The following is a 27,903-nucleotide window of genomic DNA, read 5'->3' as shown; positions in this document are numbered from 1 at the left end:
TGGAATGTGTAGCTCACTTCATTAATAAATATAGTACGTTGTGTGATTCATATACGACAAACCGATATTGTACGCGATATTGCACATTTCCCGTTCAAGGTGCGTAAGAGTGCTGTGGATCGTACCTTGCCCCTTGTAGCATTGTACTCGGCGCTTGGTCGTAAAAACAACATCGGGCAAAGTACGAAGCAATTTTAAGAATGTGAACGGTCATGTGAAATTATTCTACAAAACAATACCCTTAGTTTTCGTTTCAAAAATGATTTCGGTTATTTTAGGACAATGTCTCGCAAAAATAAATACGTGCCGTTGTTGGCGTCACCAATCCACACATTATTACATAATTTTCCATTGTTTCGCACTCGCAGCTGGTCCAACCCTGTCTCCTTAACACCTTCACATATGGTATTGGTTAGAAAGAAACAAAGGACGTGAGATAATTGCTATCGTCAGAACAAACTGACACGCACTTACTTTATGTGTAAGTGGCTGTATGTATGTATGTATGTATTTATTTATTTGTGATCGTGATAATGTGGTATAGGTGCGTTCATTTGACGGTAGTTCTCTTTTTGGAGGATGTGGTGGCCCTGAAAAGGGCCGTTTTGGTTTGTGTATGCTAGGCATACGACTTATGCTCGCTCACCGCGGATGCGACGGGCAAGTTGGATATCTTTGGGCATGATGGTTACACGTTTGGCGTGAATGGCACACAGGTTGGTGTCTTCGAAAAGACCTACTAGGTATGCCTCGCTGGCTTCTTGTAGGGCCATCACGGCGGAGCTCTGGAATCGAAGGTCGGTCTTGAAATCTTGCGCAATTTCTCGAACCAGACGCTGGAATGGCAGCTTTCGGATCAGGAGCTCTGTACTTTTCTGGTAACGGCGGATCTCACGAAGAGCGACGGTGCCAGGCCTGTAACGATGTGGTTTCTTCACTCCGCCAGTAGCAGGTGCGCTCTTGCGAGCAGCCTTTGTTGCCAATTGTTTTCGTGGCGCTTTTCCACCAGTAGATTTACGTGCTGTTTGCTTGGTACGTGCCATGTCGAGTACAGAGTACGAGTACTTTTTTCGATGTCAGAATAAAGTAGAATATGTTTGAAAGGTGCAGTCTCTATTTTTATACTCTATTAGCCGGCGCTTCACGCCAGCTGATTGGTGAATGAATTAATATTGTGATTGGCCGGTATATGGTGGCCGTGATTGGTCGAAATTAACGAATTCTTATTGGCTGAGCGTAACCTTGTCAGAATCCCGATTTGTACTGAAGCTTGTCCAAACCAGTCACGTAAACAACAACAATATTCGAAACAATGTCGCATGAAGGCGCTGTCGTCCCGCTTAAATCAGTGCATATATAAATGGGCGTATAACGTTTTACAAACCACCTGTCATGGGGGCGCCCTCTCTCGGTACATTCATCAGAATGCGATCACGTAACATGTGAAACCACGAATGTAGGTAGATATATTATCTATCATTTATTTATTTATTTATTTATTTATTTATGTATTTTTAATTACAGTAGTAAACAATGGATTTTGCCACGGTATATTTCTAGGATTACTCACGTTTGACGCAAAAAAAAAATACATACATACACAGAGACATACAGTCATACAGACACACGTACTGTTTTCGGTAGTTCTCTTTTTGGAGGATGTGGTGGCCCTGAAAAGGGCCGTTTGGTTTGGATGCAGCGAAGTACATCATTTTATTTTTTGGTGGTGTGTTTCTTTGTTGTCGGCTTCTTTGGTTTTGAAGCCTTTTTGGGTGTTTTCTTTTGAGCCGGCTTTTTAGTGGTAGTTTTCTCTGATTTCTTTGTGGCGGTATTTTTAGCTTGTGGTTTCTTGTCCGACTTTGGCTTTTTCGTAACCTTCTTGTCCGACTTTGGCTTTTTCGTAACCTTCTTGTCCTTGGGTTTCTTGTCTTTCAGTGTTGGCTTCTTGGTCGACGTTTTCTTTGGTACAGCTTTCTTGGTTACTGCCTTCTTTTTTGGCTTCTCTGGGAGCTTGCCGATTCTGAGACGACCATTTACGCCATTAGCATTAGAATCTTTGGGACGAACTAACAACCCAGACTCGATGCCGGATTTAATTGCACGGCGTAGACTGGATGTGATATGAGCCGGGCTGACAGTAGAATGGTGAGTCAAAATGTATGACTTGATTGCTTGTACTGATGTCCCTTTCCGGTCTTTCAGTGCCTGAATAGCTTCAACTATCATATCCATTGTCTTAGGATGACTAGCTACAACTTTCGTCTTCTTCACAGACTTGTTTGAGGTCGATTCAACCATGGTACAGGTTTAAGAATGTTTGCTGCTGAAGAGATACAGGCAGAATACAAAAATAGAGTGACGGGATTTGTCTTTTAACAGAGCGCCGATAGCAATCGAACGTCAGAGGAAACATAAGTGTGAACTGAGTGCCATTTCTCCATTTCGACCAGAGTTTGTTTTTGTTTTTGGCAATTAAACTCACATTACACCATGAAAAGTGACTTTAAATATATATCCAACTATCACACTGGGTGGAGCACGTCGTGTGCTTCGTTTTCATATACATATTATCATTCATATATCATTATTTACCGCATGTGTAACTACAGTATACATGCTGACTGTCATTTTCATTTTCAAAAATGCATACGTTCGTACTACTTCAAGGATTAACGCACGTAAATGACAAATCAAATGGAATGTGTAGCTCACTTCATTAATAAATATAGTACGTTGTGTGATTCATATACGACAAACCGATATTGTACGCGATATTGCACATTTCCCGTTCAAGGTGCGTAAGAGTGCTGTGGATCGTACCTTGCCCCTTGTAGCATTGTACTCGGCGCTTGGTCGTAAAAACAACATCGGGCAAAGTACGAAGCAATTTTAAGAATGTGAACGGTCATGTGAAATTATTCTACAAAACAATACCCTTAGTTTTCGTTTCAAAAATGATTTCGGTTATTTTAGGACAATGTCTCGCAAAAATAAATACGTGCCGTTGTTGGCGTCACCAATCCACACATTATTACATAATTTTCCATTGTTTCGCACTCGCAGCTGGTCCAACCCTGTCTCCTTAACACCTTCACATATGGTATTGGTTAGAAAGAAACAAAGGACGTGAGATAATTGCTATCGTCAGAACAAACTGACACGCACTTACTTTATGTGTAAGTGGCTGTATGTATGTATGTATGTATTTATTTATTTGTGATCGTGATAATGTGGTATAGGTGCGTTCATTTGACGGTAGTTCTCTTTTTGGAGGATGTGGTGGCCCTGAAAAGGGCCGTTTGGTTTGGATGCAGCGAAGTACATCATTTTATTTTTTGGTGGTGTGTTTCTTTGTTGTCGGCTTCTTTGGTTTTGAAGCCTTTTTGGGTGTTTTCTTTTGAGCCGGCTTTTTAGTGGTAGTTTTCTCTGATTTCTTTGTGGCGGTATTTTTAGCTTGTGGTTTCTTGTCCGACTTTGGCTTTTTCGTAACCTTCTTGTCCGACTTTGGCTTTTTCGTAACCTTCTTGTCCTTGGGTTTCTTGTCTTTCAGTGTTGGCTTCTTGGTCGACGTTTTCTTTGGTACAGCTTTCTTGGTTACTGCCTTCTTTTTTGGCTTCTCTGGGAGCTTGCCGATTCTGAGACGACCATTTACGCCATTAGCATTAGAATCTTTGGGACGAACTAACAACCCAGACTCGATGCCGGATTTAATTGCACGGCGTAGACTGGATGTGATATGAGCCGGGCTGACAGTAGAATGGTGAGTCAAAATGTATGACTTGATTGCTTGTACTGATGTCCCTTTCCGGTCTTTCAGTGCCTGAATAGCTTCAACTATCATATCCATTGTCTTAGGATGACTAGCTACAACTTTCGTCTTCTTCACAGACTTGTTTGAGGTCGATTCAACCATGGTACAGGTTTAAGAATGTTTGCTGCTGAAGAGATACAGGCAGAATACAAAAATAGAGTGACGGGATTTGTCTTTTAACAGAGCGCCGATAGCAATCGAACGTCAGAGGAAACATAAGTGTGAACTGAGTGCCATTTCTCCATTTCGACCAGAGTTTGTTTTTGTTTTTGGCAATTAAACTCACATTACACCATGAAAAGTGACTTTAAATATATATCCAACTATCACACTGGGTGGAGCACGTCGTGTGCTTCGTTTTCATATACATATTATCATTCATATATCATTATTTACCGCATGTGTAACTACAGTATACATGCTGACTGTCATTTTCATTTTCAAAAATGCATACGTTCGTACTACTTCAAGGATTAACGCACGTAAATGACAAATCAAATGGAATGTGTAGCTCACTTCATTAATAAATATAGTACGTTGTGTGATTCATATACGACAAACCGATATTGTACGCGATATTGCACATTTCCCGTTCAAGGTGCGTAAGAGTGCTGTGGATCGTACCTTGCCCCTTGTAGCATTGTACTCGGCGCTTGGTCGTAAAAACAACATCGGGCAAAGTACGAAGCAATTTTAAGAATGTGAACGGTCATGTGAAATTATTCTACAAAACAATACCCTTAGTTTTCGTTTCAAAAATGATTTCGGTTATTTTAGGACAATGTCTCGCAAAAATAAATACGTGCCGTTGTTGGCGTCACCAATCCACACATTATTACATAATTTTCCATTGTTTCGCACTCGCAGCTGGTCCAACCCTGTCTCCTTAACACCTTCACATATGGTATTGGTTAGAAAGAAACAAAGGACGTGAGATAATTGCTATCGTCAGAACAAACTGACACGCACTTACTTTATGTGTAAGTGGCTGTATGTATGTATGTATGTATTTATTTATTTGTGATCGTGATAATGTGGTATAGGTGCGTTCATTTGACGGTAGTTCTCTTTTTGGAGGATGTGGTGGCCCTGAAAAGGGCCGTTTTGGTTTGTGTATGCTAGGCATACGACTTATGCTCGCTCACCGCGGATGCGACGGGCAAGTTGGATATCTTTGGGCATGATGGTTACACGTTTGGCGTGAATGGCACACAGGTTGGTGTCTTCGAAAAGACCTACTAGGTATGCCTCGCTGGCTTCTTGTAGGGCCATCACGGCGGAGCTCTGGAATCGAAGGTCGGTCTTGAAATCTTGCGCAATTTCTCGAACCAGACGCTGGAATGGCAGCTTTCGGATCAGGAGCTCTGTACTTTTCTGGTAACGGCGGATCTCACGAAGAGCGACGGTGCCAGGCCTGTAACGATGTGGTTTCTTCACTCCGCCAGTAGCAGGTGCGCTCTTGCGAGCAGCCTTTGTTGCCAATTTTTTTCGTGGCGCTTTTCCACCAGTAGATTTACGTGCTGTTTGCTTGGTACGTGCCATGTCGAGTACAGAGTACGAGTACTTTTTTCGATGTCAGAATAAAGTAGAATATGTTTGAAAGGTGCAGTCTCTATTTTTATACTCTATTAGCCGGCGCTTCACGCCAGCTGATTGGTGAATGAATTAATATTGTGATTGGCCGGTATATGGTGGCCGTGATTGGTCGAAATTAACGAATTCTTATTGGCTGAGCGTAACCTTGTCAGAATCCCGATTTGTACTGAAGCTTGTCCAAACCAGTCACGTAAACAACAACAATATTCGAAACAATGTCGCATGAAGGCGCTGTCGTCCCGCTTAAATCAGTGCATATATAAATGGGCGTATAACGTTTTACAAACCACCTGTCATGGGGGCGCCCTCTCTCGGTACATTCATCAGAATGCGATCACGTAACATGTGAAACCACGAATGTAGGTAGATATATTATCTATCATTTATTTATTTATTTATTTATTTATTTATTTATTTATTTATTTATTTATTTATTTATTTATTTATTTATTTATTTATTTATTTATTTATTTATTTATGTATTTTTAATTACAGTAGTAAACAATGGATTTTGCCACGGTATATTTCTAGGATTACTCACGTTTGACGCAAAAAAAAAATACATACATACACAGAGACATACAGTCATACAGACACACGTACTGTTTTCGGTAGTTCTCTTTTTGGAGGATGTGGTGGCCCTGAAAAGGGCCGTTTGGTTTGGATGCAGCGAAGTACATCATTTTATTTTTTGGTGGTGTGTTTCTTTGTTGTCGGCTTCTTTGGTTTTGAAGCCTTTTTGGGTGTTTTCTTTTGAGCCGGCTTTTTAGTGGTAGTTTTCTCTGATTTCTTTGTGGCGGTATTTTTAGCTTGTGGTTTCTTGTCCGACTTTGGCTTTTTCGTAACCTTCTTGTCCGACTTTGGCTTTTTCGTAACCTTCTTGTCCTTGGGTTTCTTGTCTTTCAGTGTTGGCTTCTTGGTCGACGTTTTCTTTGGTACAGCTTTCTTGGTTACTGCCTTCTTTTTTGGCTTCTCTGGGAGCTTGCCGATTCTGAGACGACCATTTACGCCATTAGCATTAGAATCTTTGGGACGAACTAACAACCCAGACTCGATGCCGGATTTAATTGCACGGCGTAGACTGGATGTGATATGAGCCGGGCTGACAGTAGAATGGTGAGTCAAAATGTATGACTTGATTGCTTGTACTGATGTCCCTTTCCGGTCTTTCAGTGCCTGAATAGCTTCAACTATCATATCCATTGTCTTAGGATGACTAGCTACAACTTTCGTCTTCTTCACAGACTTGTTTGAGGTCGATTCAACCATGGTACAGGTTTAAGAATGTTTGCTGCTGAAGAGATACAGGCAGAATACAAAAATAGAGTGACGGGATTTGTCTTTTAACAGAGCGCCGATAGCAATCGAACGTCAGAGGAAACATAAGTGTGAACTGAGTGCCATTTCTCCATTTCGACCAGAGTTTGTTTTTGTTTTTGGCAATTAAACTCACATTACACCATGAAAAGTGACTTTAAATATATATCCAACTATCACACTGGGTGGAGCACGTCGTGTGCTTCGTTTTCATATACATATTATCATTCATATATCATTATTTACCGCATGTGTAACTACAGTATACATGCTGACTGTCATTTTCATTTTCAAAAATGCATACGTTCGTACTACTTCAAGGATTAACGCACGTAAATGACAAATCAAATGGAATGTGTAGCTCACTTCATTAATAAATATAGTACGTTGTGTGATTCATATACGACAAACCGATATTGTACGCGATATTGCACATTTCCCGTTCAAGGTGCGTAAGAGTGCTGTGGATCGTACCTTGCCCCTTGTAGCATTGTACTCGGCGCTTGGTCGTAAAAACAACATCGGGCAAAGTACGAAGCAATTTTAAGAATGTGAACGGTCATGTGAAATTATTCTACAAAACAATACCCTTAGTTTTCGTTTCAAAAATGATTTCGGTTATTTTAGGACAATGTCTCGCAAAAATAAATACGTGCCGTTGTTGGCGTCACCAATCCACACATTATTACATAATTTTCCATTGTTTCGCACTCGCAGCTGGTCCAACCCTGTCTCCTTAACACCTTCACATATGGTATTGGTTAGAAAGAAACAAAGGACGTGAGATAATTGCTATCGTCAGAACAAACTGACACGCACTTACTTTATGTGTAAGTGGCTGTATGTATGTATGTATGTATTTATTTATTTGTGATCGTGATAATGTGGTATAGGTGCGTTCATTTGACGGTAGTTCTCTTTTTGGAGGATGTGGTGGCCCTGAAAAGGGCCGTTTTGGTTTGTGTATGCTAGGCATACGACTTATGCTCGCTCACCGCGGATGCGACGGGCAAGTTGGATATCTTTGGGCATGATGGTTACACGTTTGGCGTGAATGGCACACAGGTTGGTGTCTTCGAAAAGACCTACTAGGTATGCCTCGCTGGCTTCTTGTAGGGCCATCACGGCGGAGCTCTGGAATCGAAGGTCGGTCTTGAAATCTTGCGCAATTTCTCGAACCAGACGCTGGAATGGCAGCTTTCGGATCAGGAGCTCTGTACTTTTCTGGTAACGGCGGATCTCACGAAGAGCGACGGTGCCAGGCCTGTAACGATGTGGTTTCTTCACTCCGCCAGTAGCAGGTGCGCTCTTGCGAGCAGCCTTTGTTGCCAATTGTTTTCGTGGCGCTTTTCCACCAGTAGATTTACGTGCTGTTTGCTTGGTACGTGCCATGTCGAGTACAGAGTACGAGTACTTTTTTCGATGTCAGAATAAAGTAGAATATGTTTGAAAGGTGCAGTCTCTATTTTTATACTCTATTAGCCGGCGCTTCACGCCAGCTGATTGGTGAATGAATTAATATTGTGATTGGCCGGTATATGGTGGCCGTGATTGGTCGAAATTAACGAATTCTTATTGGCTGAGCGTAACCTTGTCAGAATCCCGATTTGTACTGAAGCTTGTCCAAACCAGTCACGTAAACAACAACAATATTCGAAACAATGTCGCATGAAGGCGCTGTCGTCCCGCTTAAATCAGTGCATATATAAATGGGCGTATAACGTTTTACAAACCACCTGTCATGGGGGCGCCCTCTCTCGGTACATTCATCAGAATGCGATCACGTAACATGTGAAACCACGAATGTAGGTAGATATATTATCTATCATTTATTTATTTATTTATTTATTTATTTATTTATTAGTATTTTTAATTACAGTAGTAAACAATGGATTTTGCCACGGTATATTTCTAGGATTACTCACGTTTGACGCAAAAAAAAAATACATACATACACAGAGACATACAGTCATACAGACACACGTACTGTTTTCGGTAGTTCTCTTTTTGGAGGATGTGGTGGCCCTGAAAAGGGCCGTTTGGTTTGGATGCAGCGAAGTACATCATTTTATTTTTTGGTGGTGTGTTTCTTTGTTGTCGGCTTCTTTGGTTTTGAAGCCTTTTTGGGTGTTTTCTTTTGAGCCGGCTTTTTAGTGGTAGTTTTCTCTGATTTCTTTGTGGCGGTATTTTTAGCTTGTGGTTTCTTGTCCGACTTTGGCTTTTTCGTAACCTTCTTGTCCGACTTTGGCTTTTTCGTAACCTTCTTGTCCTTGGGTTTCTTGTCTTTCAGTGTTGGCTTCTTGGTCGACGTTTTCTTTGGTACAGCTTTCTTGGTTACTGCCTTCTTTTTTGGCTTCTCTGGGAGCTTGCCGATTCTGAGACGACCATTTACGCCATTAGCATTAGAATCTTTGGGACGAACTAACAACCCAGACTCGATGCCGGATTTAATTGCACGGCGTAGACTGGATGTGATATGAGCCGGGCTGACAGTAGAATGGTGAGTCAAAATGTATGACTTGATTGCTTGTACTGATGTCCCTTTCCGGTCTTTCAGTGCCTGAATAGCTTCAACTATCATATCCATTGTCTTAGGATGACTAGCTACAACTTTCGTCTTCTTCACAGACTTGTTTGAGGTCGATTCAACCATGGTACAGGTTTAAGAATGTTTGCTGCTGAAGAGATACAGGCAGAATACAAAAATAGAGTGACGGGATTTGTCTTTTAACAGAGCGCCGATAGCAATCGAACGTCAGAGGAAACATAAGTGTGAACTGAGTGCCATTTCTCCATTTCGACCAGAGTTTGTTTTTGTTTTTGGCAATTAAACTCACATTACACCATGAAAAGTGACTTTAAATATATATCCAACTATCACACTGGGTGGAGCACGTCGTGTGCTTCGTTTTCATATACATATTATCATTCATATATCATTATTTACCGCATGTGTAACTACAGTATACATGCTGACTGTCATTTTCATTTTCAAAAATGCATACGTTCGTACTACTTCAAGGATTAACGCACGTAAATGACAAATCAAATGGAATGTGTAGCTCACTTCATTAATAAATATAGTACGTTGTGTGATTCATATACGACAAACCGATATTGTACGCGATATTGCACATTTCCCGTTCAAGGTGCGTAAGAGTGCTGTGGATCGTACCTTGCCCCTTGTAGCATTGTACTCGGCGCTTGGTCGTAAAAACAACATCGGGCAAAGTACGAAGCAATTTTAAGAATGTGAACGGTCATGTGAAATTATTCTACAAAACAATACCCTTAGTTTTCGTTTCAAAAATGATTTCGGTTATTTTAGGACAATGTCTCGCAAAAATAAATACGTGCCGTTGTTGGCGTCACCAATCCACACATTATTACATAATTTTCCATTGTTTCGCACTCGCAGCTGGTCCAACCCTGTCTCCTTAACACCTTCACATATGGTATTGGTTAGAAAGAAACAAAGGACGTGAGATAATTGCTATCGTCAGAACAAACTGACACGCACTTACTTTATGTGTAAGTGGCTGTATGTATGTATGTATGTATTTATTTATTTGTGATCGTGATAATGTGGTATAGGTGCGTTCATTTGACGGTAGTTCTCTTTTTGGAGGATGTGGTGGCCCTGAAAAGGGCCGTTTTGGTTTGTGTATGCTAGGCATACGACTTATGCTCGCTCACCGCGGATGCGACGGGCAAGTTGGATATCTTTGGGCATGATGGTTACACGTTTGGCGTGAATGGCACACAGGTTGGTGTCTTCGAAAAGACCTACTAGGTATGCCTCGCTGGCTTCTTGTAGGGCCATCACGGCGGAGCTCTGGAATCGAAGGTCGGTCTTGAAATCTTGCGCAATTTCTCGAACCAGACGCTGGAATGGCAGCTTTCGGATCAGGAGCTCTGTACTTTTCTGGTAACGGCGGATCTCACGAAGAGCGACGGTGCCAGGCCTGTAACGATGTGGTTTCTTCACTCCGCCAGTAGCAGGTGCGCTCTTGCGAGCAGCCTTTGTTGCCAATTGTTTTCGTGGCGCTTTTCCACCAGTAGATTTACGTGCTGTTTGCTTGGTACGTGCCATGTCGAGTACAGAGTACGAGTACTTTTTTCGATGTCAGAATAAAGTAGAATATGTTTGAAAGGTGCAGTCTCTATTTTTATACTCTATTAGCCGGCGCTTCACGCCAGCTGATTGGTGAATGAATTAATATTGTGATTGGCCGGTATATGGTGGCCGTGATTGGTCGAAATTAACGAATTCTTATTGGCTGAGCGTAACCTTGTCAGAATCCCGATTTGTACTGAAGCTTGTCCAAACCAGTCACGTAAACAACAACAATATTCGAAACAATGTCGCATGAAGGCGCTGTCGTCCCGCTTAAATCAGTGCATATATAAATGGGCGTATAACGTTTTACAAACCACCTGTCATGGGGGCGCCCTCTCTCGGTACATTCATCAGAATGCGATCACGTAACATGTGAAACCACGAATGTAGGTAGATATATTATCTATCATTTATTTATTTATTTATTTATTTATTTATGTATTTTTAATTACAGTAGTAAACAATGGATTTTGCCACGGTATATTTCTAGGATTACTCACGTTTGACGCAAAAAAAAAATACATACATACACAGAGACATACAGTCATACAGACACACGTACTGTTTTCGGTAGTTCTCTTTTTGGAGGATGTGGTGGCCCTGAAAAGGGCCGTTTGGTTTGGATGCAGCGAAGTACATCATTTTATTTTTTGGTGGTGTGTTTCTTTGTTGTCGGCTTCTTTGGTTTTGAAGCCTTTTTGGGTGTTTTCTTTTGAGCCGGCTTTTTAGTGGTAGTTTTCTCTGATTTCTTTGTGGCGGTATTTTTAGCTTGTGGTTTCTTGTCCGACTTTGGCTTTTTCGTAACCTTCTTGTCCGACTTTGGCTTTTTCGTAACCTTCTTGTCCTTGGGTTTCTTGTCTTTCAGTGTTGGCTTCTTGGTCGACGTTTTCTTTGGTACAGCTTTCTTGGTTACTGCCTTCTTTTTTGGCTTCTCTGGGAGCTTGCCGATTCTGAGACGACCATTTACGCCATTAGCATTAGAATCTTTGGGACGAACTAACAACCCAGACTCGATGCCGGATTTAATTGCACGGCGTAGACTGGATGTGATATGAGCCGGGCTGACAGTAGAATGGTGAGTCAAAATGTATGACTTGATTGCTTGTACTGATGTCCCTTTCCGGTCTTTCAGTGCCTGAATAGCTTCAACTATCATATCCATTGTCTTAGGATGACTAGCTACAACTTTCGTCTTCTTCACAGACTTGTTTGAGGTCGATTCAACCATGGTACAGGTTTAAGAATGTTTGCTGCTGAAGAGATACAGGCAGAATACAAAAATAGAGTGACGGGATTTGTCTTTTAACAGAGCGCCGATAGCAATCGAACGTCAGAGGAAACATAAGTGTGAACTGAGTGCCATTTCTCCATTTCGACCAGAGTTTGTTTTTGTTTTTGGCAATTAAACTCACATTACACCATGAAAAGTGACTTTAAATATATATCCAACTATCACACTGGGTGGAGCACGTCGTGTGCTTCGTTTTCATATACATATTATCATTCATATATCATTATTTACCGCATGTGTAACTACAGTATACATGCTGACTGTCATTTTCATTTTCAAAAATGCATACGTTCGTACTACTTCAAGGATTAACGCACGTAAATGACAAATCAAATGGAATGTGTAGCTCACTTCATTAATAAATATAGTACGTTGTGTGATTCATATACGACAAACCGATATTGTACGCGATATTGCACATTTCCCGTTCAAGGTGCGTAAGAGTGCTGTGGATCGTACCTTGCCCCTTGTAGCATTGTACTCGGCGCTTGGTCGTAAAAACAACATCGGGCAAAGTACGAAGCAATTTTAAGAATGTGAACGGTCATGTGAAATTATTCTACAAAACAATACCCTTAGTTTTCGTTTCAAAAATGATTTCGGTTATTTTAGGACAATGTCTCGCAAAAATAAATACGTGCCGTTGTTGGCGTCACCAATCCACACATTATTACATAATTTTCCATTGTTTCGCACTCGCAGCTGGTCCAACCCTGTCTCCTTAACACCTTCACATATGGTATTGGTTAGAAAGAAACAAAGGACGTGAGATAATTGCTATCGTCAGAACAAACTGACACGCACTTACTTTATGTGTAAGTGGCTGTATGTATGTATGTATGTATTTATTTATTTGTGATCGTGATAATGTGGTATAGGTGCGTTCATTTGACGGTAGTTCTCTTTTTGGAGGATGTGGTGGCCCTGAAAAGGGCCGTTTTGGTTTGTGTATGCTAGGCATACGACTTATGCTCGCTCACCGCGGATGCGACGGGCAAGTTGGATATCTTTGGGCATGATGGTTACACGTTTGGCGTGAATGGCACACAGGTTGGTGTCTTCGAAAAGACCTACTAGGTATGCCTCGCTGGCTTCTTGTAGGGCCATCACGGCGGAGCTCTGGAATCGAAGGTCGGTCTTGAAATCTTGCGCAATTTCTCGAACCAGACGCTGGAATGGCAGCTTTCGGATCAGGAGCTCTGTACTTTTCTGGTAACGGCGGATCTCACGAAGAGCGACGGTGCCAGGCCTGTAACGATGTGGTTTCTTCACTCCGCCAGTAGCAGGTGCGCTCTTGCGAGCAGCCTTTGTTGCCAATTGTTTTCGTGGCGCTTTTCCACCAGTAGATTTACGTGCTGTTTGCTTGGTACGTGCCATGTCGAGTACAGAGTACGAGTACTTTTTTCGATGTCAGAATAAAGTAGAATATGTTTGAAAGGTGCAGTCTCTATTTTTATACTCTATTAGCCGGCGCTTCACGCCAGCTGATTGGTGAATGAATTAATATTGTGATTGGCCGGTATATGGTGGCCGTGATTGGTCGAAATTAACGAATTCTTATTGGCTGAGCGTAACCTTGTCAGAATCCCGATTTGTACTGAAGCTTGTCCAAACCAGTCACGTAAACAACAACAATATTCGAAACAATGTCGCATGAAGGCGCTGTCGTCCCGCTTAAATCAGTGCATATATAAATGGGCGTATAACGTTTTACAAACCACCTGTCATGGGGGCGCCCTCTCTCGGTACATTCATCAGAATGCGATCACGTAACATGTGAAACCACGAATGTAGGTAGATATATTATCTATCATTTATTTATTTATTTATTTATTTATTTATTTATGTATTTTTAATTACAGTAGTAAACAATGGATTTTGCCACGGTATATTTCTAGGATTACTCACGTTTGACGCAAAAAAAAAATACATACATACACAGAGACATACAGTCATACAGACACACGTACTGTTTTCGGTAGTTCTCTTTTTGGAGGATGTGGTGGCCCTGAAAAGGGCCGTTTGGTTTGGATGCAGCGAAGTACATCATTTTATTTTTTGGTGGTGTGTTTCTTTGTTGTCGGCTTCTTTGGTTTTGAAGCCTTTTTGGGTGTTTTCTTTTGAGCCGGCTTTTTAGTGGTAGTTTTCTCTGATTTCTTTGTGGCGGTATTTTTAGCTTGTGGTTTCTTGTCCGACTTTGGCTTTTTCGTAACCTTCTTGTCCGACTTTGGCTTTTTCGTAACCTTCTTGTCCTTGGGTTTCTTGTCTTTCAGTGTTGGCTTCTTGGTCGACGTTTTCTTTGGTACAGCTTTCTTGGTTACTGCCTTCTTTTTTGGCTTCTCTGGGAGCTTGCCGATTCTGAGACGACCATTTACGCCATTAGCATTAGAATCTTTGGGACGAACTAACAACCCAGACTCGATGCCGGATTTAATTGCACGGCGTAGACTGGATGTGATATGAGCCGGGCTGACAGTAGAATGGTGAGTCAAAATGTATGACTTGATTGCTTGTACTGATGTCCCTTTCCGGTCTTTCAGTGCCTGAATAGCTTCAACTATCATATCCATTGTCTTAGGATGACTAGCTACAACTTTCGTCTTCTTCACAGACTTGTTTGAGGTCGATTCAACCATGGTACAGGTTTAAGAATGTTTGCTGCTGAAGAGATACAGGCAGAATACAAAAATAGAGTGACGGGATTTGTCTTTTAACAGAGCGCCGATAGCAATCGAACGTCAGAGGAAACATAAGTGTGAACTGAGTGCCATTTCTCCATTTCGACCAGAGTTTGTTTTTGTTTTTGGCAATTAAACTCACATTACACCATGAAAAGTGACTTTAAATATATATCCAACTATCACACTGGGTGGAGCACGTCGTGTGCTTCGTTTTCATATACATATTATCATTCATATATCATTATTTACCGCATGTGTAACTACAGTATACATGCTGACTGTCATTTTCATTTTCAAAAATGCATACGTTCGTACTACTTCAAGGATTAACGCACGTAAATGACAAATCAAATGGAATGTGTAGCTCACTTCATTAATAAATATAGTACGTTGTGTGATTCATATACGACAAACCGATATTGTACGCGATATTGCACATTTCCCGTTCAAGGTGCGTAAGAGTGCTGTGGATCGTACCTTGCCCCTTGTAGCATTGTACTCGGCGCTTGGTCGTAAAAACAACATCGGGCAAAGTACGAAGCAATTTTAAGAATGTGAACGGTCATGTGAAATTATTCTACAAAACAATACCCTTAGTTTTCGTTTCAAAAATGATTTCGGTTATTTTAGGACAATGTCTCGCAAAAATAAATACGTGCCGTTGTTGGCGTCACCAATCCACACATTATTACATAATTTTCCATTGTTTCGCACTCGCAGCTGGTCCAACCCTGTCTCCTTAACACCTTCACATATGGTATTGGTTAGAAAGAAACAAAGGACGTGAGATAATTGCTATCGTCAGAACAAACTGACACGCACTTACTTTATGTGTAAGTGGCTGTATGTATGTATGTATGTATTTATTTATTTGTGATCGTGATAATGTGGTATAGGTGCGTTCATTTGACGGTAGTTCTCTTTTTGGAGGATGTGGTGGCCCTGAAAAGGGCCGTTTTGGTTTGTGTATGCTAGGCATACGACTTATGCTCGCTCACCGCGGATGCGACGGGCAAGTTGGATATCTTTGGGCATGATGGTTACACGTTTGGCGTGAATGGCACACAGGTTGGTGTCTTCGAAAAGACCTACTAGGTATGCCTCGCTGGCTTCTTGTAGGGCCATCACGGCGGAGCTCTGGAATCGAAGGTCGGTCTTGAAATCTTGCGCAATTTCTCGAACCAGACGCTGGAATGGCAGCTTTCGGATCAGGAGCTCTGTACTTTTCTGGTAACGGCGGATCTCACGAAGAGCGACGGTGCCAGGCCTGTAACGATGTGGTTTCTTCACTCCGCCAGTAGCAGGTGCGCTCTTGCGAGCAGCCTTTGTTGCCAATTGTTTTCGTGGCGCTTTTCCACCAGTAGATTTACGTGCTGTTTGCTTGGTACGTGCCATGTCGAGTACAGAGTACGAGTACTTTTTTCGATGTCAGAATAAAGTAGAATATGTTTGAAAGGTGCAGTCTCTATTTTTATACTCTATTAGCCGGCGCTTCACGCCAGCTGATTGGTGAATGAATTAATATTGTGATTGGCCGGTATATGGTGGCCGTGATTGGTCGAAATTAACGAATTCTTATTGGCTGAGCGTAACCTTGTCAGAATCCCGATTTGTACTGAAGCTTGTCCAAACCAGTCACGTAAACAACAACAATATTCGAAACAATGTCGCATGAAGGCGCTGTCGTCCCGCTTAAATCAGTGCATATATAAATGGGCGTATAACGTTTTACAAACCACCTGTCATGGGGGCGCCCTCTCTCGGTACATTCATCAGAATGCGATCACGTAACATGTGAAACCACGAATGTAGGTAGATATATTATCTATCATTTATTTATTTATTTATTTATTTATTTATGTATTTTTAATTACAGTAGTAAACAATGGATTTTGCCACGGTATATTTCTAGGATTACTCACGTTTGACGCAAAAAAAAAATACATACATACACAGAGACATACAGTCATACAGACACACGTACTGTTTTCGGTAGTTCTCTTTTTGGAGGATGTGGTGGCCCTGAAAAGGGCCGTTTGGTTTGGATGCAGCGAAGTACATCATTTTATTTTTTGGTGGTGTGTTTCTTTGTTGTCGGCTTCTTTGGTTTTGAAGCCTTTTTGGGTGTTTTCTTTTGAGCCGGCTTTTTAGTGGTAGTTTTCTCTGATTTCTTTGTGGCGGTATTTTTAGCTTGTGGTTTCTTGTCCGACTTTGGCTTTTTCGTAACCTTCTTGTCCGACTTTGGCTTTTTCGTAACCTTCTTGTCCTTGGGTTTCTTGTCTTTCAGTGTTGGCTTCTTGGTCGACGTTTTCTTTGGTACAGCTTTCTTGGTTACTGCCTTCTTTTTTGGCTTCTCTGGGAGCTTGCCGATTCTGAGACGACCATTTACGCCATTAGCATTAGAATCTTTGGGACGAACTAACAACCCAGACTCGATGCCGGATTTAATTGCACGGCGTAGACTGGATGTGATATGAGCCGGGCTGACAGTAGAATGGTGAGTCAAAATGTATGACTTGATTGCTTGTACTGATGTCCCTTTCCGGTCTTTCAGTGCCTGAATAGCTTCAACTATCATATCCATTGTCTTAGGATGACTAGCTACAACTTTCGTCTTCTTCACAGACTTGTTTGAGGTCGATTCAACCATGGTACAGGTTTAAGAATGTTTGCTGCTGAAGAGATACAGGCAGAATACAAAAATAGAGTGACGGGATTTGTCTTTTAACAGAGCGCCGATAGCAATCGAACGTCAGAGGAAACATAAGTGTGAACTGAGTGCCATTTCTCCATTTCGACCAGAGTTTGTTTTTGTTTTTGGCAATTAAACTCACATTACACCATGAAAAGTGACTTTAAATATATATCCAACTATCACACTGGGTGGAGCACGTCGTGTGCTTCGTTTTCATATACATATTATCATTCATATATCATTATTTACCGCATGTGTAACTACAGTATACATGCTGACTGTCATTTTCATTTTCAAAAATGCATACGTTCGTACTACTTCAAGGATTAACGCACGTAAATGACAAATCAAATGGAATGTGTAGCTCACTTCATTAATAAATATAGTACGTTGTGTGATTCATATACGACAAACCGATATTGTACGCGATATTGCACATTTCCCGTTCAAGGTGCGTAAGAGTGCTGTGGATCGTACCTTGCCCCTTGTAGCATTGTACTCGGCGCTTGGTCGTAAAAACAACATCGGGCAAAGTACGAAGCAATTTTAAGAATGTGAACGGTCATGTGAAATTATTCTACAAAACAATACCCTTAGTTTTCGTTTCAAAAATGATTTCGGTTATTTTAGGACAATGTCTCGCAAAAATAAATACGTGCCGTTGTTGGCGTCACCAATCCACACATTATTACATAATTTTCCATTGTTTCGCACTCGCAGCTGGTCCAACCCTGTCTCCTTAACACCTTCACATATGGTATTGGTTAGAAAGAAACAAAGGACGTGAGATAATTGCTATCATCAGAACAAACTGACACGCACTTACTTTATGTGTAAGTGGCTGTATGTATGTATGTATGTATTTATTTATTTGTGATCGTGATAATGTGGTATAGGTGCGTTCATTTGACGGTAGTTCTCTTTTTGGAGGATGTGGTGGCCCTGAAAAGGGCCGTTTTGGTTTGTGTATGCTAGGCATACGACTTATGCTCGCTCACCGCGGATGCGACGGGCAAGTTGGATATCTTTGGGCATGATGGTTACACGTTTGGCGTGAATGGCACACAGGTTGGTGTCTTCGAAAAGACCTACTAGGTATGCCTCGCTGGCTTCTTGTAGGGCCATCACGGCGGAGCTCTGGAATCGAAGGTCGGTCTTGAAATCTTGCGCAATTTCTCGAACCAGACGCTGGAATGGCAGCTTTCGGATCAGGAGCTCTGTACTTTTCTGGTAACGGCGGATCTCACGAAGAGCGACGGTGCCAGGCCTGTAACGATGTGGTTTCTTCACTCCGCCAGTAGCAGGTGCGCTCTTGCGAGCAGCCTTTGTTGCCAATTGTTTTCGTGGCGCTTTTCCACCAGTAGATTTACGTGCTGTTTGCTTGGTACGTGCCATGTCGAGTACAGAGTACGAGTACTTTTTTCGATGTCAGAATAAAGTAGAATATGTTTGAAAGGTGCAGTCTCTATTTTTATACTCTATTAGCCGGCGCTTCACGCCAGCTGATTGGTGAATGAATTAATATTGTGATTGGCCGGTATATGGTGGCCGTGATTGGTCGAAATTAACGAATTCTTATTGGCTGAGCGTAACCTTGTCAGAATCCCGATTTGTACTGAAGCTTGTCCAAACCAGTCACGTAAACAACAACAATATTCGAAACAATGTCGCATGAAGGCGCTGTCGTCCCGCTTAAATCAGTGCATATATAAATGGGCGTATAACGTTTTACAAACCACCTGTCATGGGGGCGCCCTCTCTCGGTACATTCATCAGAATGCGATCACGTAACATGTGAAACCACGAATGTAGGTAGATATATTATCTATCATTTATTTATTTATTTATTTATTTATTTATGTATTTTTAATTACAGTAGTAAACAATGGATTTTGCCACGGTATATTTCTAGGATTACTCACGTTTGACGCAAAAAAAAAATACATACATACACAGAGACATACAGTCATACAGACACACGTACTGTTTTCGGTAGTTCTCTTTTTGGAGGATGTGGTGGCCCTGAAAAGGGCCGTTTGGTTTGGATGCAGCGAAGTACATCATTTTATTTTTTGGTGGTGTGTTTCTTTGTTGTCGGCTTCTTTGGTTTTGAAGCCTTTTTGGGTGTTTTCTTTTGAGCCGGCTTTTTAGTGGTAGTTTTCTCTGATTTCTTTGTGGCGGTATTTTTAGCTTGTGGTTTCTTGTCCGACTTTGGCTTTTTCGTAACCTTCTTGTCCGACTTTGGCTTTTTCGTAACCTTCTTGTCCTTGGGTTTCTTGTCTTTCAGTGTTGGCTTCTTGGTCGACGTTTTCTTTGGTACAGCTTTCTTGGTTACTGCCTTCTTTTTTGGCTTCTCTGGGAGCTTGCCGATTCTGAGACGACCATTTACGCCATTAGCATTAGAATCTTTGGGACGAACTAACAACCCAGACTCGATGCCGGATTTAATTGCACGGCGTAGACTGGATGTGATATGAGCCGGGCTGACAGTAGAATGGTGAGTCAAAATGTATGACTTGATTGCTTGTACTGATGTCCCTTTCCGGTCTTTCAGTGCCTGAATAGCTTCAACTATCATATCCATTGTCTTAGGATGACTAGCTACAACTTTCGTCTTCTTCACAGACTTGTTTGAGGTCGATTCAACCATGGTACAGGTTTAAGAATGTTTGCTGCTGAAGAGATACAGGCAGAATACAAAAATAGAGTGACGGGATTTGTCTTTTAACAGAGCGCCGATAGCAATCGAACGTCAGAGGAAACATAAGTGTGAACTGAGTGCCATTTCTCCATTTCGACCAGAGTTTGTTTTTGTTTTTGGCAATTAAACTCACATTACACCATGAAAAGTGACTTTAAATATATATCCAACTATCACACTGGGTGGAGCACGTCGTGTGCTTCGTTTTCATATACATATTATCATTCATATATCATTATTTACCGCATGTGTAACTACAGTATACATGCTGACTGTCATTTTCATTTTCAAAAATGCATACGTTCGTACTACTTCAAGGATTAACGCACGTAAATGACAAATCAAATGGAATGTGTAGCTCACTTCATTAATAAATATAGTACGTTGTGTGATTCATATACGACAAACCGATATTGTACGCGATATTGCACATTTCCCGTTCAAGGTGCGTAAGAGTGCTGTGGATCGTACCTTGCCCCTTGTAGCATTGTACTCGGCGCTTGGTCGTAAAAACAACATCGGGCAAAGTACGAAGCAATTTTAAGAATGTGAACGGTCATGTGAAATTATTCTACAAAACAATACCCTTAGTTTTCGTTTCAAAAATGATTTCGGTTATTTTAGGACAATGTCTCGCAAAAATAAATACGTGCCGTTGTTGGCGTCACCAATCCACACATTATTACATAATTTTCCATTGTTTCGCACTCGCAGCTGGTCCAACCCTGTCTCCTTAACACCTTCACATATGGTATTGGTTAGAAAGAAACAAAGGACGTGAGATAATTGCTATCGTCAGAACAAACTGACACGCACTTACTTTATGTGTAAGTGGCTGTATGTATGTATGTATGTATTTATTTATTTGTGATCGTGATAATGTGGTATAGGTGCGTTCATTTGACGGTAGTTCTCTTTTTGGAGGATGTGGTGGCCCTGAAAAGGGCCGTTTTGGTTTGTGTATGCTAGGCATACGACTTATGCTCGCTCACCGCGGATGCGACGGGCAAGTTGGATATCTTTGGGCATGATGGTTACACGTTTGGCGTGAATGGCACACAGGTTGGTGTCTTCGAAAAGACCTACTAGGTATGCCTCGCTGGCTTCTTGTAGGGCCATCACGGCGGAGCTCTGGAATCGAAGGTCGGTCTTGAAATCTTGCGCAATTTCTCGAACCAGACGCTGGAATGGCAGCTTTCGGATCAGGAGCTCTGTACTTTTCTGGTAACGGCGGATCTCACGAAGAGCGACGGTGCCAGGCCTGTAACGATGTGGTTTCTTCACTCCGCCAGTAGCAGGTGCGCTCTTGCGAGCAGCCTTTGTTGCCAATTGTTTTCGTGGCGCTTTTCCACCAGTAGATTTACGTGCTGTTTGCTTGGTACGTGCCATGTCGAGTACAGAGTACGAGTACTTTTTTCGATGTCAGAATAAAGTAGAATATGTTTGAAAGGTGCAGTCTCTATTTTTATACTCTATTAGCCGGCGCTTCACGCCAGCTGATTGGTGAATGAATTAATATTGTGATTGGCCGGTATATGGTGGCCGTGATTGGTCGAAATTAACGAATTCTTATTGGCTGAGCGTAACCTTGTCAGAATCCCGATTTGTACTGAAGCTTGTCCAAACCAGTCACGTAAACAACAACAATATTCGAAACAATGTCGCATGAAGGCGCTGTCGTCCCGCTTAAATCAGTGCATATATAAATGGGCGTATAACGTTTTACAAACCACCTGTCATGGGGGCGCCCTCTCTCGGTACATTCATCAGAATGCGATCACGTAACATGTGAAACCACGAATGTAGGTAGATATATTATCTATCATTTATTTATTTATTTATTTATTTATGTATTTTTAATTACAGTAGTAAACAATGGATTTTGCCACGGTATATTTCTAGGATTACTCACGTTTGACGCAAAAAAAAAATACATACATACACAGAGACATACAGTCATACAGACACACGTACTGTTTTCGGTAGTTCTCTTTTTGGAGGATGTGGTGGCCCTGAAAAGGGCCGTTTGGTTTGGATGCAGCGAAGTACATCATTTTATTTTTTGGTGGTGTGTTTCTTTGTTGTCGGCTTCTTTGGTTTTGAAGCCTTTTTGGGTGTTTTCTTTTGAGCCGGCTTTTTAGTGGTAGTTTTCTCTGATTTCTTTGTGGCGGTATTTTTAGCTTGTGGTTTCTTGTCCGACTTTGGCTTTTTCGTAACCTTCTTGTCCGACTTTGGCTTTTTCGTAACCTTCTTGTCCTTGGGTTTCTTGTCTTTCAGTGTTGGCTTCTTGGTCGACGTTTTCTTTGGTACAGCTTTCTTGGTTACTGCCTTCTTTTTTGGCTTCTCTGGGAGCTTGCCGATTCTGAGACGACCATTTACGCCATTAGCATTAGAATCTTTGGGACGAACTAACAACCCAGACTCGATGCCGGATTTAATTGCACGGCGTAGACTGGATGTGATATGAGCCGGGCTGACAGTAGAATGGTGAGTCAAAATGTATGACTTGATTGCTTGTACTGATGTCCCTTTCCGGTCTTTCAGTGCCTGAATAGCTTCAACTATCATATCCATTGTCTTAGGATGACTAGCTACAACTTTCGTCTTCTTCACAGACTTGTTTGAGGTCGATTCAACCATGGTACAGGTTTAAGAATGTTTGCTGCTGAAGAGATACAGGCAGAATACAAAAATAGAGTGACGGGATTTGTCTTTTAACAGAGCGCCGATAGCAATCGAACGTCAGAGGAAACATAAGTGTGAACTGAGTGCCATTTCTCCATTTCGACCAGAGTTTGTTTTTGTTTTTGGCAATTAAACTCACATTACACCATGAAAAGTGACTTTAAATATATATCCAACTATCACACTGGGTGGAGCACGTCGTGTGCTTCGTTTTCATATACATATTATCATTCATATATCATTATTTACCGCATGTGTAACTACAGTATACATGCTGACTGTCATTTTCATTTTCAAAAATGCATACGTTCGTACTACTTCAAGGATTAACGCACGTAAATGACAAATCAAATGGAATGTGTAGCTCACTTCATTAATAAATATAGTACGTTGTGTGATTCATATACGACAAACCGATATTGTACGCGATATTGCACATTTCCCGTTCAAGGTGCGTAAGAGTGCTGTGGATCGTACCTTGCCCCTTGTAGCATTGTACTCGGCGCTTGGTCGTAAAAACAACATCGGGCAAAGTACGAAGCAATTTTAAGAATGTGAACGGTCATGTGAAATTATTCTACAAAACAATACCCTTAGTTTTCGTTTCAAAAATGATTTCGGTTATTTTAGGACAATGTCTCGCAAAAATAAATACGTGCCGTTGTTGGCGTCACCAATCCACACATTATTACATAATTTTCCATTGTTTCGCACTCGCAGCTGGTCCAACCCTGTCTCCTTAACACCTTCACATATGGTATTGGTTAGAAAGAAACAAAGGACGTGAGATAATTGCTATCGTCAGAACAAACTGACACGCACTTACTTTATGTGTAAGTGGCTGTATGTATGTATGTATGTATGTATTTATTTATTTGTGATCGTGATAATGTGGTATAGGTGCGTTCATTTGACGGTAGTTCTCTTTTTGGAGGATGTGGTGGCCCTGAAAAGGGCCGTTTTGGTTTGTGTATGCTAGGCATACGACTTATGCTCGCTCACCGCGGATGCGACGGGCAAGTTGGATATCTTTGGGCATGATGGTTACACGTTTGGCGTGAATGGCACACAGGTTGGTGTCTTCGAAAAGACCTACTAGGTATGCCTCGCTGGCTTCTTGTAGGGCCATCACGGCGGAGCTCTGGAATCGAAGGTCGGTCTTGAAATCTTGCGCAATTTCTCGAACCAGACGCTGGAATGGCAGCTTTCGGATCAGGAGCTCTGTACTTTTCTGGTAACGGCGGATCTCACGAAGAGCGACGGTGCCAGGCCTGTAACGATGTGGTTTCTTCACTCCGCCAGTAGCAGGTGCGCTCTTGCGAGCAGCCTTTGTTGCCAATTGTTTTCGTGGCGCTTTTCCACCAGTAGATTTACGTGCTGTTTGCTTGGTACGTGCCATGTCGAGTACAGAGTACGAGTACTTTTTTCGATGTCAGAATAAAGTAGAATATGTTTGAAAGGTGCAGTCTCTATTTTTATACTCTATTAGCCGGCGCTTCACGCCAGCTGATTGGTGAATGAATTAATATTGTGATTGGCCGGTATATGGTGGCCGTGATTGGTCGAAATTAACGAATTCTTATTGGCTGAGCGTAACCTTGTCAGAATCCCGATTTGTACTGAAGCTTGTCCAAACCAGTCACGTAAACAACAACAATATTCGAAACAATGTCGCATGAAGGCGCTGTCGTCCCGCTTAAATCAGTGCATATATAAATGGGCGTATAACGTTTTACAAACCACCTGTCATGGGGGCGCCCTCTCTCGGTACATTCATCAGAATGCGATCACGTAACATGTGAAACCACGAATGTAGGTAGATATATTATCTATCATTTATTTATTTATTTATTTATTTATGTATTTTTAATTACAGTAGTAAACAATGGATTTTGCCACGGTATATTTCTAGGATTACTCACGTTTGACGCAAAAAAAAAATACATACATACACAGAGACATACAGTCATACAGACACACGTACTGTTTTCGGTAGTTCTCTTTTTGGAGGATGTGGTGGCCCTGAAAAGGGCCGTTTGGTTTGGATGCAGCGAAGTACATCATTTTATTTTTTGGTGGTGTGTTTCTTTGTTGTCGGCTTCTTTGGTTTTGAAGCCTTTTTGGGTGTTTTCTTTTGAGCCGGCTTTTTAGTGGTAGTTTTCTCTGATTTCTTTGTGGCGGTATTTTTAGCTTGTGGTTTCTTGTCCGACTTTGGCTTTTTCGTAACCTTCTTGTCCGACTTTGGCTTTTTCGTAACCTTCTTGTCCTTGGGTTTCTTGTCTTTCAGTGTTGGCTTCTTGGTCGACGTTTTCTTTGGTACAGCTTTCTTGGTTACTGCCTTCTTTTTTGGCTTCTCTGGGAGCTTGCCGATTCTGAGACGACCATTTACGCCATTAGCATTAGAATCTTTGGGACGAACTAACAACCCAGACTCGATGCCGGATTTAATTGCACGGCGTAGACTGGATGTGATATGAGCCGGGCTGACAGTAGAATGGTGAGTCAAAATGTATGACTTGATTGCTTGTACTGATGTCCCTTTCCGGTCTTTCAGTGCCTGAATAGCTTCAACTATCATATCCATTGTCTTAGGATGACTAGCTACAACTTTCGTCTTCTTCACAGACTTGTTTGAGGTCGATTCAACCATGGTACAGGTTTAAGAATGTTTGCTGCTGAAGAGATACAGGCAGAATACAAAAATAGAGTGACGGGATTTGTCTTTTAACAGAGCGCCGATAGCAATCGAACGTCAGAGGAAACATAAGTGTGAACTGAGTGCCATTTCTCCATTTCGACCAGAGTTTGTTTTTGTTTTTGGCAATTAAACTCACATTACACCATGAAAAGTGACTTTAAATATATATCCAACTATCACACTGGGTGGAGCACGTCGTGTGCTTCGTTTTCATATACATATTATCATTCATATATCATTATTTACCGCATGTGTAACTACAGTATACATGCTGACTGTCATTTTCATTTTCAAAAATGCATACGTTCGTACTACTTCAAGGATTAACGCACGTAAATGACAAATCAAATGGAATGTGTAGCTCACTTCATTAATAAATATAGTACGTTGTGTGATTCATATACGACAAACCGATATTGTACGCGATATTGCACATTTCCCGTTCAAGGTGCGTAAGAGTGCTGTGGATCGTACCTTGCCCCTTGTAGCATTGTACTCGGCGCTTGGTCGTAAAAACAACATCGGGCAAAGTACGAAGCAATTTTAAGAATGTGAACGGTCATGTGAAATTATTCTACAAAACAATACCCTTAGTTTTCGTTTCAAAAATGATTTCGGTTATTTTAGGACAATGTCTCGCAAAAATAAATACGTGCCGTTGTTGGCGTCACCAATCCACACATTATTACATAATTTTCCATTGTTTCGCACTCGCAGCTGGTCCAACCCTGTCTCCTTAACACCTTCACATATGGTATTGGTTAGAAAGAAACAAAGGACGTGAGATAATTGCTATCGTCAGAACAAACTGACACGCACTTACTTTATGTGTAAGTGGCTGTATGTATGTATGTATGTATTTATTTATTTGTGATCGTGATAATGTGGTATAGGTGCGTTCATTTGACGGTAGTTCTCTTTTTGGAGGATGTGGTGGCCCTGAAAAGGGCCGTTTTGGTTTGTGTATGCTAGGCATACGACTTATGCTCGCTCACCGCGGATGCGACGGGCAAGTTGGATATCTTTGGGCATGATGGTTACACGTTTGGCGTGAATGGCACACAGGTTGGTGTCTTCGAAAAGACCTACTAGGTATGCCTCGCTGGCTTCTTGTAGGGCCATCACGGCGGAGCTCTGGAATCGAAGGTCGGTCTTGAAATCTTGCGCAATTTCTCGAACCAGACGCTGGAATGGCAGCTTTCGGATCAGGAGCTCTGTACTTTTCTGGTAACGGCGGATCTCACGAAGAGCGACGGTGCCAGGCCTGTAACGATGTGGTTTCTTCACTCCGCCAGTAGCAGGTGCGCTCTTGCGAGCAGCCTTTGTTGCCAATTGTTTTCGTGGCGCTTTTCCACCAGTAGATTTACGTGCTGTTTGCTTGGTACGTGCCATGTCGAGTACAGAGTACGAGTACTTTTTTCGATGTCAGAATAAAGTAGAATATGTTTGAAAGGTGCAGTCTCTATTTTTATACTCTATTAGCCGGCGCTTCACGCCAGCTGATTGGTGAATGAATTAATATTGTGATTGGCCGGTATATGGTGGCCGTGATTGGTCGAAATTAACGAATTCTTATTGGCTGAGCGTAACCTTGTCAGAATCCCGATTTGTACTGAAGCTTGTCCAAACCAGTCACGTAAACAACAACAATATTCGAAACAATGTCGCATGAAGGCGCTGTCGTCCCGCTTAAATCAGTGCATATATAAATGGGCGTATAACGTTTTACAAACCACCTGTCATGGGGGCGCCCTCTCTCGGTACATTCATCAGAATGCGATCACGTAACATGTGAAACCACGAATGTAGGTAGATATATTATCTATCATTTATTTATTTATTTATTTATTTATGTATTTTTAATTACAGTAGTAAACAATGGATTTTGCCACGGTATATTTCTAGGATTACTCACGTTTGACGCAAAAAAAAAATACATACATACACAGAGACATACAGTCATACAGACACACGTACTGTTTTCGGTAGTTCTCTTTTTGGAGGATGTGGTGGCCCTGAAAAGGGCCGTTTGGTTTGGATGCAGCGAAGTACATCATTTTATTTTTTGGTGGTGTGTTTCTTTGTTGTCGGCTTCTTTGGTTTTGAAGCCTTTTTGGGTGTTTTCTTTTGAGCCGGCTTTTTAGTGGTAGTTTTCTCTGATTTCTTTGTGGCGGTATTTTTAGCTTGTGGTTTCTTGTCCGACTTTGGCTTTTTCGTAACCTTCTTGTCCGACTTTGGCTTTTTCGTAACCTTCTTGTCCTTGGGTTTCTTGTCTTTCAGTGTTGGCTTCTTGGTCGACGTTTTCTTT

This window comes from Saccoglossus kowalevskii, chromosome 19 (genome assembly GCF_978046115.1).
Source record: "Saccoglossus kowalevskii chromosome 19, keSacKowa6.1, whole genome shotgun sequence".
In the NCBI taxonomy this organism is placed as follows: domain Eukaryota; kingdom Metazoa; phylum Hemichordata; class Enteropneusta; family Harrimaniidae; genus Saccoglossus; species Saccoglossus kowalevskii.
Note: the sequence above shows the minus strand (reverse complement) of the source record.